Source organism: Momordica charantia (assembly GCF_013281855.1).
Source record: "Momordica charantia cultivar OHB3-1 chromosome 1 unlocalized genomic scaffold, Mcharantia_2.0 BLBB01000001.1, whole genome shotgun sequence".
Taxonomy (NCBI): domain Eukaryota; kingdom Viridiplantae; phylum Streptophyta; class Magnoliopsida; order Cucurbitales; family Cucurbitaceae; genus Momordica; species Momordica charantia.
The window spans coordinates 8,124,676-8,137,438 of record NW_028275157.1 but is presented as its reverse complement, the minus strand read 5'-3'; the positions used below and the strand labels follow the sequence as shown (position 1 = coordinate 8,137,438).

General features: G+C 37.9%; 1 pseudogene; it reads right to left on the bottom strand.

The window, feature by feature from the left end:
* Positions 1 to 3,797: 3,797 nt before the first annotated feature.
* Positions 3,798 to 8,648, bottom strand: LOC148213212 (uncharacterized; annotated as a pseudogene).
* Positions 8,649 to 12,763: the final 4,115 nt, after the last annotated feature.

Below are 12,763 nucleotides of genomic sequence, written 5' to 3'. Positions count from 1 at the left end.
CAGGGGAGTTAATATTAATAATAATATTAATATATATATATAATATAATTAAAAAATATATAATAATTAATATATATATATAATTAATTAATCAAATTAATTATATATATATTAATTATTAATCCAATTAATAATTAATAAATATATATATACATAAATAATTAACACTTAATTATTTATTATAAAATTAGAATCATATTCTAAAACATTTCTCTCGTATAAACTATAGTTTTAATGTACATCTTATGCACATTATTTTTAACCTATAGTTTTAATATGAATCTCATTCATATTAATTTTATTTGAATCTCATTCAAATAATATCTCTCATAATATATAGTTTTAATTTACAATTAACTATATATATTATAATGTATCAATATACATATAATCCCTTAAGTAATTTGAACAATTCAAATTCTTCCAAAAATTTGATCCTCGTTTTACCCGTTATGAGCTAGCAAGGGGACCTAATGGACCTACAGATCTGAAGCTCCAACGATGCAAGATTAATCGGTCAAACTCATTGACCGAGTTAATATAGATTCGTTAACTACGGGTCATTCCACTAAAGACCCGCAGTTGCACTCTTCTCACTGCAGAATGTTTTCATGTCCATGGATATACGACCATTAATGACGAGTCAATCCTTCACGAGTGTTCGTAACTCAAGTTGGGTCAAATTACCGTTTTCCCCTGAGTTACATCTTACTCCTTAAACACCACTGATCCTCTAATGAACAACCCGGTTATGGTCCAACCAATAACCGGAAGTCCCTCTCGGCCAATGAGAGGGTGGGGCCCTTTGTTCAAGTCCCGGAGTCAGCATTTAAGGGAACACTCACCTACTTCCCTAAAGTCGGGGAGGAGTGAATTCCATCTTGTGAAGTTATGTTCCCAGCTCCCCACTCGGTCTCGTCCCCAAAATGGTAGGAATGTTGAGTCGGCGACTCGGGCCACTCTCACCCATACAGATCAAAGGGCGAGCCCTCACGGGCAGGAGTCCATAATTCACTCAGGATTGAGAATGAGTTGCCTGGTTATCCTAAGAAATGACAATCTATTAGTTAGCGGTGTTACTGATTACGCTTGTTTACATGCGTAAAAAGAAGGTTTTAGATGCTGTTTTTACTATGTTTTAACTTTGTTTCGGACTTTTTCTCGGTCGTTTGAGTTCCAATTCATGCAAAATTCATATATGATGGTTTGTGGTTGGCTTATATTGTATTTATGACATTTTAGGACAATTTGGGAGTGCAAATTAATCAAAAGAAGCAAAAAGATGAAAAAACCAACATGGGAGGCGCCAAGCGCCTGCGTGGCTGCAGAATGAACTGGTTTTCTTCCAACTTTGCCCTTAATGAAACGCGTCTTCCAATGCGTTTTGGTGGTTCCAACCGATGCATACGTGTAGAAGAAGTGTTCCACTATTAGTTTGAGCACGATTTAGTCAGTCAAAGGAGTTGGAAATGGGTGATTCACCATCGTTTTAGGACCTACCTAACCAATTCTGCACAGCTATAAATTCCAGCAGCTTCTCCACCAAATTCATCAAGCCTTGCTTCCTTCTCTTGATCATTTTTAGTGTTTCTTTGTTGCTTTCTAAGTACTTTTGAGTTGCTTTCATTAGTTGCTTTTAGTTTTTAAATCCCGAGCACTTTACATTCCTTTATTGAGCTTTGTTTTGTTTTCGTTTGTACTTAGTTATTTCCTACTTATTCAAATATATAAAAATCCAGCACTTTGCTTATCTTCCCTTTGCCTTTACTTTATTTTTAGTTAAGAGAGTTGTGTTTTTGGAGGAAAGAGCACGTGACACTCCCCCTTGCTTGAAAGAGAAGGGCGAAGCTCTCAATCCCGAGAAAAACTCTCCGTTAGTTAACTTTTATTTTTCACACATGCATTCCAATTTCAAACATTTTACTTCCTGTATTTTCTTCAATATGTCTTTCTAAATTCCCGTCTCTAGCCCGGTTATGGATAGTTAGCCTTTTATTTCTAAAAAGGGTTGCTAAGAAGTAGTGTTTTTGCTTTTCATTCATTGCTCAACATGTTTTCCCAAGAAGTTAGGATTTAAAGAAGGCCACTGTAAGTCTTAACAAGTCAATACTGAAAAGGTTGCTTATTTGCATTGTTGAGTGGTTAAACCGAGGAGAGGAGCGCCTTAGACATAAGGGTTCCGCTTAAGTAGCCTAGACATAGGACCTTAACCCGAGGTTGCGACTATTTCCATCCTAAAACTAAGATATCTCTCGTAATAGACATATTAGGGAATGTCTTAGGACTTTGAACTTGCTTAGACATAAGTCAAGTGAAAAGCGTAGTCGTTGGTTCCTAAAGTAAAATGCATATCGTCCTTAGCATATCCTTGATTCTTTGTTGGCTAACTTGAAGTAATTCGGGCTAGGTTTTACCATTATAAGACCAAATCCCAAATCCAAAACCATTATTTGTGACCACTTCCCATTTTACAAGAATCACTCATTTCAACGTTCACTATTCATTAAAACTTTAGAGTTTGAAAATTATTTAGAAGTCCTTGAGGATCGATACTTGGATATTCCATCCATTTTATATTACTCTGACAGGTGTGCGCTTGCATCTATAACATTGTTACCACGCTTAGTGCGTGCAGCATAAACCACCAGTCAGTTACATCTAAAGATTGCCCATTTCGCAGTCCGGTCTTATACAAACTCATTGTATTGGATACCCCCACTCGCATGTCTCCACACGAACGACGTGGATCGAGTCGTCTGTAACCTTTACAGAGCGGGCCGTATCCATAGTGTTGCCAGGATAAGGTACCCAGCCTTATCCATATACTATAAACCCTTTAGGTTATTCACGAGACATTATCCATTCATATATCAGGCGTATATCAAATATATACCTCGTATATCAACTATATACCCAGTATATATACTGTGCCGATTACATAATAAATAACCTTGGATGTTTAGTTTATTGGATTTTGGACAATGCAAAGCTATGATTCAACAACAAATTTATTGAATAAAACTTTATTAAATAGACATTTGTTTTTACAAAATACAAACTACGAGTTTAGGGCAACACACCCAATACTTTCTTCAATAAATTACATAGCGTTTTGTTAAACGCTTCTGGCGACCCATCTGCCGCAGCATTGTATATGGATGAATTATACTGCTTGAAGCCAAATTTCTCACATAATTTGTCTATTAGGCTGTTGGAAAACTGTTTTCCATTATCTGTGACAATGCGATGCGGGATGCCATAACGGTAGATGAGATGGGTGCGAATAAAATCAGCTACATTTTCTTTCTTAGCTTCTTTTAGTACAACAGCCTCAGCCCATCTTGAGAAATAGTCTGTTCCTGCGAGAATGAAAGAATGTCCCGCTGATGATTTGGGAGTTATAGGACCAACAAGATCAACTCCCCAAGCTTCGAAGGGCCAACAAGCTATAGTTGGATGAAGTGGCTCCGGAGACTGATGTATAAAGTTGGCGTGAAATTGACAAGCCTCACGTTTCTTTGCATATTGCATCGAGTCTTGGACCATTGTAGGCCAATAGTAGCCCATCCTTTTCAATTTGAAATGAAGCTTTGGCCCAGATTGGTGAGCCCCGCATATGCCCAAGTGGGCTTCTTCTAAGGCTTTTATCGACTCTTCTTTTCCTAAACATCTAAGGAAAAGACCTTCATACGAACGGCGATAGAGAGTTTCTTTGTAATAGATGAAACGAGCTGCTCTCCTTCGTACTTTAGTTCTATGTCGGTTATCTGTAGGGAGTTTTCCATGTTGGAGATAGTCTATATAATTGACTGCCACCAATCTTCTTCTTCAATCACATAGACGGATATTGCATTCACTTCTTCACTCTCACTTTCAGTTGGTGGTATGATCCATCTTTGGCAAAGTGGGATATTTAAAACTTCATCCTCCAAAATTGTTAAAGTTGTAGCCAGATGTGCCAGAGCATCCGCCTTCTTGTTTTCGGCTCTTGGGACGTGCTCCATGGTCACAGTTTCAAAATTTCCCAACAACTGTCTGGCGTAATTGAAGTAAGGTATTAGGTCTTCATGTTTCACCTCATACTTAAGCAACAATTGATTAATTATCAGTTTCAAGTCTCCATAGATTTGCATATATGTCACGCCAATTTCTAAGGCTATCTGAAGACCGATAATGAGTGCTTGATATTCAGCGACATTATTTGAACACAACTCGCCAAAAGTGAAACTATATGGCAACATATGCTTCTTTGGCGAGATGAAGATTATACCTGCCCCCACACTGCTTCTTCAAGCTGCACCATCGAAATACATTGTCCAAGGCTTATTTATTTCAACATAGAAGATCTCCTCGTTAGGCAAGCTTTCAGATAATTTCCAATCTGTTGGAACTGGATGATCTGCTAAGAAATCTACAACGGCCTGTCTCTTTACTGCCTTTTGCAGAACATAAACAATGTCGTACTGTTGGAGTAAGAACGCCCATTTAGCCAGTCATCATGAGATAATTGGCCTAGATAAAACATAATTGATTGGGTCAGCTTTTGCCACCAATTGTATTGTGAAGGCTTGCATGTAATGCCTCAACTTATCGATGGCGAAGAAGAGTGACAGACACATCTTCTCGATGGGTGAATAACTTAGTTCTGCCCCAATCAGAGTTCTACTTAGGTAATAGAGAGCACATTCTTTACCTTTCTCTCTTTCTTGTGCGAGTAATGCTCCGAGTGACCTTTCTGCTGCAGTAATATACAACACTAAAGGTTTTCCAGCTGTAGGGGCCGCCAAGACAGGTGGGCTAAGCAAATATTTTTTTATGCTATCGAAAGCATTTTGACATGCCTGATCCCACTCAAAGGTCACATCTTTCTCATTAGTCGTTGAAAGGGGTTGACATCGACCAGCCAAATTTGAGATGAATCTTCTTATATAGGCCAAGCGTCCTTGAAGACTTCTCAACTCACGTAAGTTTCGTGGCTCTGGCATTTTTTGGATGGCATCAATCTTGGATTGGTCAATCTTAATTCCTCGATACCGTACTACAAAGCCAAGAAACTTCCCTGATGTCACACCAAAAGCGCATTTGAGAGGATTCATTTTCAACTGATATTTCCTTAGGCGCTCAAAGACTATTCTCAAGTTCTACAGATGATCTTCGCGTTTTTTTGACTTAACTACAAGATCATCAACATAACACTCGACATGTTTAGGGAGCATATCATCAAAAATCTTTTGCATAGCACGTTGGTAGGTTGCTCCGGCATTCTTTAATCGAAAAGGCATTACTTTATAACAGTATATCCCTTTTGAAGTTCGAAATGCAGTCATTTCTTCGTCCTCGAGAGCCATCCAAATTTGATTGTATCCCGACGATCCGTCCATGAAAGATAAAGCTTCATGTCCTGTAGTAGCATCAACCATAATCTCGGTGATGGGTAATGGAAAGTCATCTTTGGGACATGCATTGTTCAGATCACAAAAATCGACGCATACACGAAGTTGGCCGTTCTTCTTTTTCACTGGAACGATATTGGCTATCCATGTTGGATATTTCACTTCACGGATGAAATCTGCCTCTATTAATTTGTTGACTTCATTTTCGATTTGAGGTATAAGTTCTGACCGAAATCGTCGTTATGCTTGCTTTACTGGACGGTACCCTTGCTTGATTGCAAGGTGATGGACTGCTATCTTCGGGTCAAGTCCTGAGATTTCTTTGTAAGACCAAGCAAATATGTCTTTATATGTGGAGAGCAAACTCATATATTCAATTTCTTCCTCGCTGGAAAGTGAAGCACTCATGAACGTCGGACATGGCTCTTCTACTGTACCGAGGTTCACTTCTTTAAGTTCATCAACAGTTGATTGACTGCCGTCCTCTAGTGATGATGGTGCCTCTTCAACGTTCTCCTCTAATATTTCATCGTCTAACATTTCGTCAAAGGAGATGTGGCAACAACTAACATCGTTTTCTCCATGCTCTTGATCTTCCTCGGCTGGATTGGTTAAAACGATTAATTGTCGCTCCACTCTTAATGGAACTTCTGTGTTTATAAGAACAGAAAGCTTTCTTTTCATTCGTGAAGGGACAGAACTATGAAGTCCGTTATTATCCTTCATTCCATCGAGTTGGCTTGTTTCCAAGGACTCTGACTTAGGCTCACGTTGATTTTCTACTCTTTCGAGGCGGTCGAAAACAGATCTTGACGATTGATCTTTCATTTTTGATGTCGACACACTCAGTCTTTGAAAAGCCGAAGGTCGTGTAGGAATATGTCCCAGACGTTGGCTTTCTATTTTCGTTGACCCCATGTTTAACCTTTGGTACACCGAGATACAAACAGTTGGAACCTCAATGCGATTGAAGACTGAAATTCTTTGACTATTGGAATGTTTCTTTTCCTTGGAGTCATCGATCTCTTCAACCGTGATGTGATTGCTATTCTCCACTTTTTCTTTTCCTTTTTTTCACTATATACACTGTTTCTGACGGTGTGTAACCAGTTCCAGCCTTTGATGTAGTTATATTGTAGCCTGACTTCAAAAGCTTCTTCTGTGTTGTAGAAAGTTCCCGCTTGTCATCGAAAATTCTCAAGCTTTTGAACTCAGTGTGAGTTGTGAAGTCATAGCCTGCTTTTGCCAGAAGCTTGTATGCTTTGGATCGAAGCCATCCTTCGTTCGCTTCACGGGAAGAAACTGCTTCATATTGAGATCTTCGGACTTCTTAATCTCTTGACTTGATATCTTAGTAAGAGGCAGTGTGAAATTCTCCTTCAACATTTCTACGTCGTCAGACTTCATATTATTTGAGTATTCCATGAATGGCGATTCGCCCTTTTTTCGTCGAGATAGAGGGACATACTGCAAGATGGTAGAATTCTGTGAGGCTTCTTTCTTAAAAGCTTCCGTTTTTAGAGAACTAGTAGATGCTTCATTTGCGATGGCCTTGACAGCATGAACTTCTTTTGCCATCTCTCCTGTCTTGATCGTTGGCTGTCTCGAGCTAGAGTTGTCCTAGTTGTTCTCGGTTAAAGAAGCATCCATTGGCACGTTTTTTTCTATTTGATCATTACTCGTATAAAACTTTGCATCTGCGTAGTGTGATTCTGCTTCCGAGAATGGATTAGTGTCAGCCTCAACTTTTCTAACTCCATCTTGATAGAATTTGAAGCACTGATGCAACGTCGAAGTTATCACCCCATTCTCATGAATCCAAGGACGTCCTAACAATAATTTGTAAGTAGTTTTGGAGTCTATGATGTGGAAGATGGTAGTGGCTTTAAGGTCTGCAATGATCAACTCCAGCCTAATCATGCCAATCGCTCGTTGTCCACCTTGATTAAAACCTTGGATTACCAATCTGCTTTTCGTGAGCTATTCCATTGAAATGTCTAACTGCTTCATGGTTGATTTAGACATTATATTGACAGTCGAACCATCTTCGATAAGAATCCGGCTAACTTTCTGCTCACGAATGTAGCCCGAGACGAATAAAGGCCTATTATGGAGTTTAGACGCTAATAGAAAATCTTCATCTATAAAGGCGATAGAGATACAACATGGGGCATATGTGTTTATGGAGGATTTGGGAGTGCTAGCATCTTTCAGCACTTCAACGAGAGTATCTTTAGCCGCTTGTGGGAGTGCTAGCAAGTCATTCATGAGATGAATTGGGAGATCCTCTTGTTCTACTACTTCTTCTGGTGCCTCTAGCACGAAGTTATCACCTTCTATCACATCTGTAGCGTGACACGTGACAATTTCATAATTTTCTTCTTGTTCGTTATGAAGGAAGTTCTTTGGGAAGAATTCTTCCAATGTCACCTACTGGCGAGGTTGGAGAATATCCTTACTCTCCTCCATGACAGGCCGAAGTTTTCTCATATCTTTCTTTCCCTTATTCTTTTTTGGCATGTTTTTTCTTTTGTAGTTTCGAAACATGCGAGACTCTTTCTGAATGAATCGTTGTTTCTGCTTCCTTCGGCGAGTCACGAGAGTCCATCCTTCTTCTTCATTGACATTAAGCTTGGTCTCATCTTGAAGAGTGGTTCTTGGTATTGCGTGTTGCCACCAAATTGCTACAGGCTCTAGAGTCCCAAATTTGATCAACTTTATTTCTTGGTTGTGGACTGCATAACCATTAGAGTTTACTGCAACATGGTTTGTTTGAGCTACCTCGTCGAGGTTAAGCTCGATCTTCTTCTCTTGAGCTAACTTTAGGATCAACTCTTTCAAGATGAAACATTTTTCCACTGCATGACTAATGACCCGATGGTACTTGCAGTAATTGGGATCATTGGTCCTTCCCATCTCTTCCGGACGTTTGTATTCTGGAAGTTCAATTAGCCGTTTCTCCAGTAGCTGCTTCAACAGGTCTGAAATATCTGAATCGGGAAAATAATAGACTTTTTCCTGTCTCTCCATCAAAGTTGGACGCCGCTTCTCGTTTCCAGCCATTTGTTTTCCATCCTTTTTGTCGTTGAAGTTTCTTCCTTTCGTAGAAAACTTAAACGGAGTCGTGTTGACGACCATAGATTGTTTCTTAGAACTCTTAACAATTTTATCAGAGTTCTTTACTTCCTTCTTATTCTTCTTCAGGTTTGAGACCAGATGATCATTATTCCCTCGGCTAGCGATACTTAGTCCCATGTCGTGGGCACGGGTTGCTAGTTCTTCAAAACTTCAGGGTTTTATTCCCGGGAGAATGTAGAAGAGTCCCCAATGCATGCCCTGAGTGCACATTTCTACTGCAGACACTTCAGTCAATCGATCTTTGCAGTCGAGGCTCAGAGCTCTCCACCTATTGATGTAGTCGACAATAGATTCATCTTTCCATTGCTTAGTGCTGGTTAGCTCTTGGCCAGCCACGAACCGGAGGCAAAGAACCACTTCCCAACCCACTTCTTTATAGAGGTTGGCCCTTTCAAAATACCTCATGCGCCTTTCCTAGCGCACAAATAATACCTTCCTGGTTTTCTAGAAATTCGTTTGACTTCGAAGCAAGCCGAAAGTTGATCGACTCCGAGGAGATCCCGGTCGTCAACCTCTCTACACCTAAGCCAGAATATTACGTCGAGACCAAAGACGACTCCCCATCCGTTGGGGGCCGCTTGTGCAGGAGCTAGTCCAGTTCGGAACAGAAACTCCTGCACCAAGGGATAGACTGGAAGACGGAACCCGTACTCGAACATTTTCAAGTAAAGGGTTACGCACCCATCAGGAGGATTGTCGGCTCTTTCACCCTCCCTGAGGAGCCTTAGGACAATGTTATCCGGAATACTATATCTCCTACGAAGAGGGCCGAGGTAGTTCTCAGGCATCTGTGAAGGGTATTCTAAGCCCTGGCCCGAGGTGGAGGTGTCATTACCCTCACCTTCGTCATCAAATAACCTAAAATTTTCTATCTCCTCCTCCTTAAGTTCGAAGTCTAACCTACTGGCGAATTCCTCTACGGAATCGGCCTTTTCGGGCGAGGAATCCCGATTCCGAGCTATGTCACTAGATGGGCTACTAAGAGAGGAAAAACTAGGGAACTCCGACATGACTCGCAAAGTAAAAGGAGAAAATAAAAGACGAATTCAAAAGAACGAGACTGACCTAGAAGCAAGAATTCCGATCTGATCAGGTCGGACTCCAAGGTTTCATATACCGTAAAAAGCGGAAATAGAACCTTAGAGGTATTTATAGCAACTTGAAGAGTAATCTCAACCGCACACATGTCTGATAACGGAAGTCCCAGATCGGAAGAATTCCGAACGTCTCAAGTACTCGAGTGCGCGTCGATTGTCGGTTCCGTTTTCGAGATCCGCCAACGGCACAATTAATAAATTGAATGTTCAAGTCACCACGTGGATTGATTTCTTCAAAATAATAATGAAACTTCTCCGCCAGGTCGAGATCGAACCCGGCAGATAGCCAATGTTTGGGGATAGATTATCCAAATGCCACGTGGAGGACAAAGATGGGCAGTCAGAAGAGATTGTTTAGGAGAGTTGTTTTGCAAAGCTCCTCTTCGGAACCTTCCGAGGAGGGAAGTTCATTACTCCTAATTGTATCGCAATCTTGAAAGTATCCGAGTTCAATCTACTCGAACCCGACATATCCGACCTCAAAATCGACCAAGGTAACCACCTGTCGTGACCCCTATCGGGACCTAAATTTATAAGTAGAGGGCCTCATTTCACCATCAGGTATCGATTTTCTCCTCAAACTTACTATTGAGTCCGAGCTACTTACTGACTTGAGCGTCAGAGATTCTGCCCTCTTGTGTAGGTCTTCCCAGTCTTTTAGGTCGGAGCTAGGACCGAGTTTGAGGCAAAGAACCGTTGTGCAAATTCTTGCATAAACACTCTAGAACCATTTAAAGAGATTATTTTCACTAAAAATACAGCCCTGTTTACTTACGAGTGATGAGAATGGGAATAAATTGGAATGAAAATCAATCGGAATGAAAATTTTATTTACTTGATGCTGTTTACCAAAAACTTTTTGAAATCCGAATTAGAATTCATTTGATGTTATTTACTAAAACTGTTTGGAATCAGAATCGAAATCAGATATATGACACTTACTAATTACAAATACATTGTTTTGCTAACTTTTTTAAACACAATAATAATATAATTTATTTTATTACTATATTAATATTAATACATAATGAATAATTAAAATAAATTACCTCTACTAAAATATTTTTTTATTAGAATCATCATCATTTAATATAAAATATTATTAAATATTACTATTATAATATTTAGTAATAATGTTATTAAATTTTATTATTCTAATAATTAATTACATTTTAAAATCTATTGATATTAATTAATAATAAAAAAATTAAATTAATATTAAATATAAATTTATAATATTTTATAATAAAATCACATAAACTAATAAAATAGATATAAATTTTTATTAGAAGGAAAATTATTAGTAGTATCAATGAAAAACAAATAAAAAAATATAAAACAATCAAATGGGTATGATGAATACATGAGAGAGGATAAAAGTACAAAAATAATTGTATTAAATGTGTGGGACCCACGGAATAAGGAATGGAATGAGACGTTGATCATTTTTTTTTTCATTTTTGCACCAATTTGTATTTACAATGTTGATCATTAACCTTTTCTTTGCCATAGTAATTAACTACAGCAATCCTTATTGACAATAATAACTAATTAATATAGTAGGAATTATTGATTTACAAGTTAATAATAATAACTGCTTCACATTAATCATTGTAAATCACTTATTTACTCTCGAGGTAAATGTAACTTTGTAATTTAAGGAAGTAAAAAAAAATTGTAATTTAAAACTAACAAACTTGACTAGTCTAGAATTTTTGACATGTTTATAAATATATATTTTTTTGGATTTCAATATTTGCAATATCTTTACTTCTTTGGTTTTAGACAAACAACCAACTTTCAATATCAATTGTGGTAGGAAAAAAAAAATACAAAACATAACAAACATAAAACAAAACAAACTTATTATATCCGATTTAAGCATAACTCAACCACAAAAATATTTCTACTTCTTTTTTTTTTTCTTTTTTTTAATATATATACTATATATAAATGGAGCTATGGAGGAGAATCTTTGCTTTTCAATTTTGCCCCCCACTTTTTAATATATACCCATTTTACCCCTGAAACTCCTAGGGGACACGACTATTCGAAGATGTCTGTTGAGATAGATAAATCTAAAAGAGATACGACTGTTGAATAAAGCGACGATGCATCCATCCACGTATAGGTGTGATTGCAAACCACCTATAAAAGAAAAGAAACCCATGTATTTTTTTATTTTGCCCAAAACTCATGTTCGAGACACTGTAAAACTTCCTTGGTGAATTGTGTAGTTGGAAAAAAACAAGTGGTGCAAGTGATTAATAATGATGAAAGAAAATGAAACGAATGAGAGTTGTGAAAATTGAAGACCTCCATCAGAGACGATGAAGACGACGTTGAGGTCATATATCTGTGTTTGAAGGTTTGTTTTTTTTTTTTTTCCAATAAATGAGGCTATGAAGGAGAATCTTTACCTTCCATTTTTTCCCTCACTTTTTAATATATACCTATTTTACCCCTGAAACTCCTATGGGGCACGACTATTCGAAGATATCTGTTGAGATAAATTAATCTAAAAGAGATGTGGTTATTCAATAAAACAACGATGCATCCATCCACGTATAGGTGTGATTGTAAACCACCTATAAAAGAAAAGAAACCCATGTATTTTTTTTATTTTCCACAAAATTCATGTTCGAGACTCTGTAAAATGTCATTCTGAATTGTGTAGCTGGGCAAAAAATGTGGTGCAAGTGATTGATAATGGTGAAAGAAAATTAAAGTAATGAGAGTTTGAAAATTGGAGACCTCCATAGCGACGATGAAGACGACGTTGGCATCATATATCTGTGATTGGAGGTTTGTTTTTTTTAATTGTTGATCAATCATGTATATATGGACTTCAGCCTCTAATGTCCTATTTTAAATGGTTAAGGATGCTTCGGTTCAATTTCCTTTGATTCGCATTGGTCTACAAGATAAATTTTTTATTTTCATACTTAACAGTTATCAAGTAAGTTTTTAGATCATATCCATTTGTGAAAGATCTTTTCATTTATTAAAAAGCGCAAACATCACCAAAAACCTGATACCCTAATCAGCAAAAATCGAAGATCCTACTAATTTCAAGAAGGAGATTCAACAAGAACCTGATGAGATCATATAAAATGTAAGTCCTAAATCATTTGA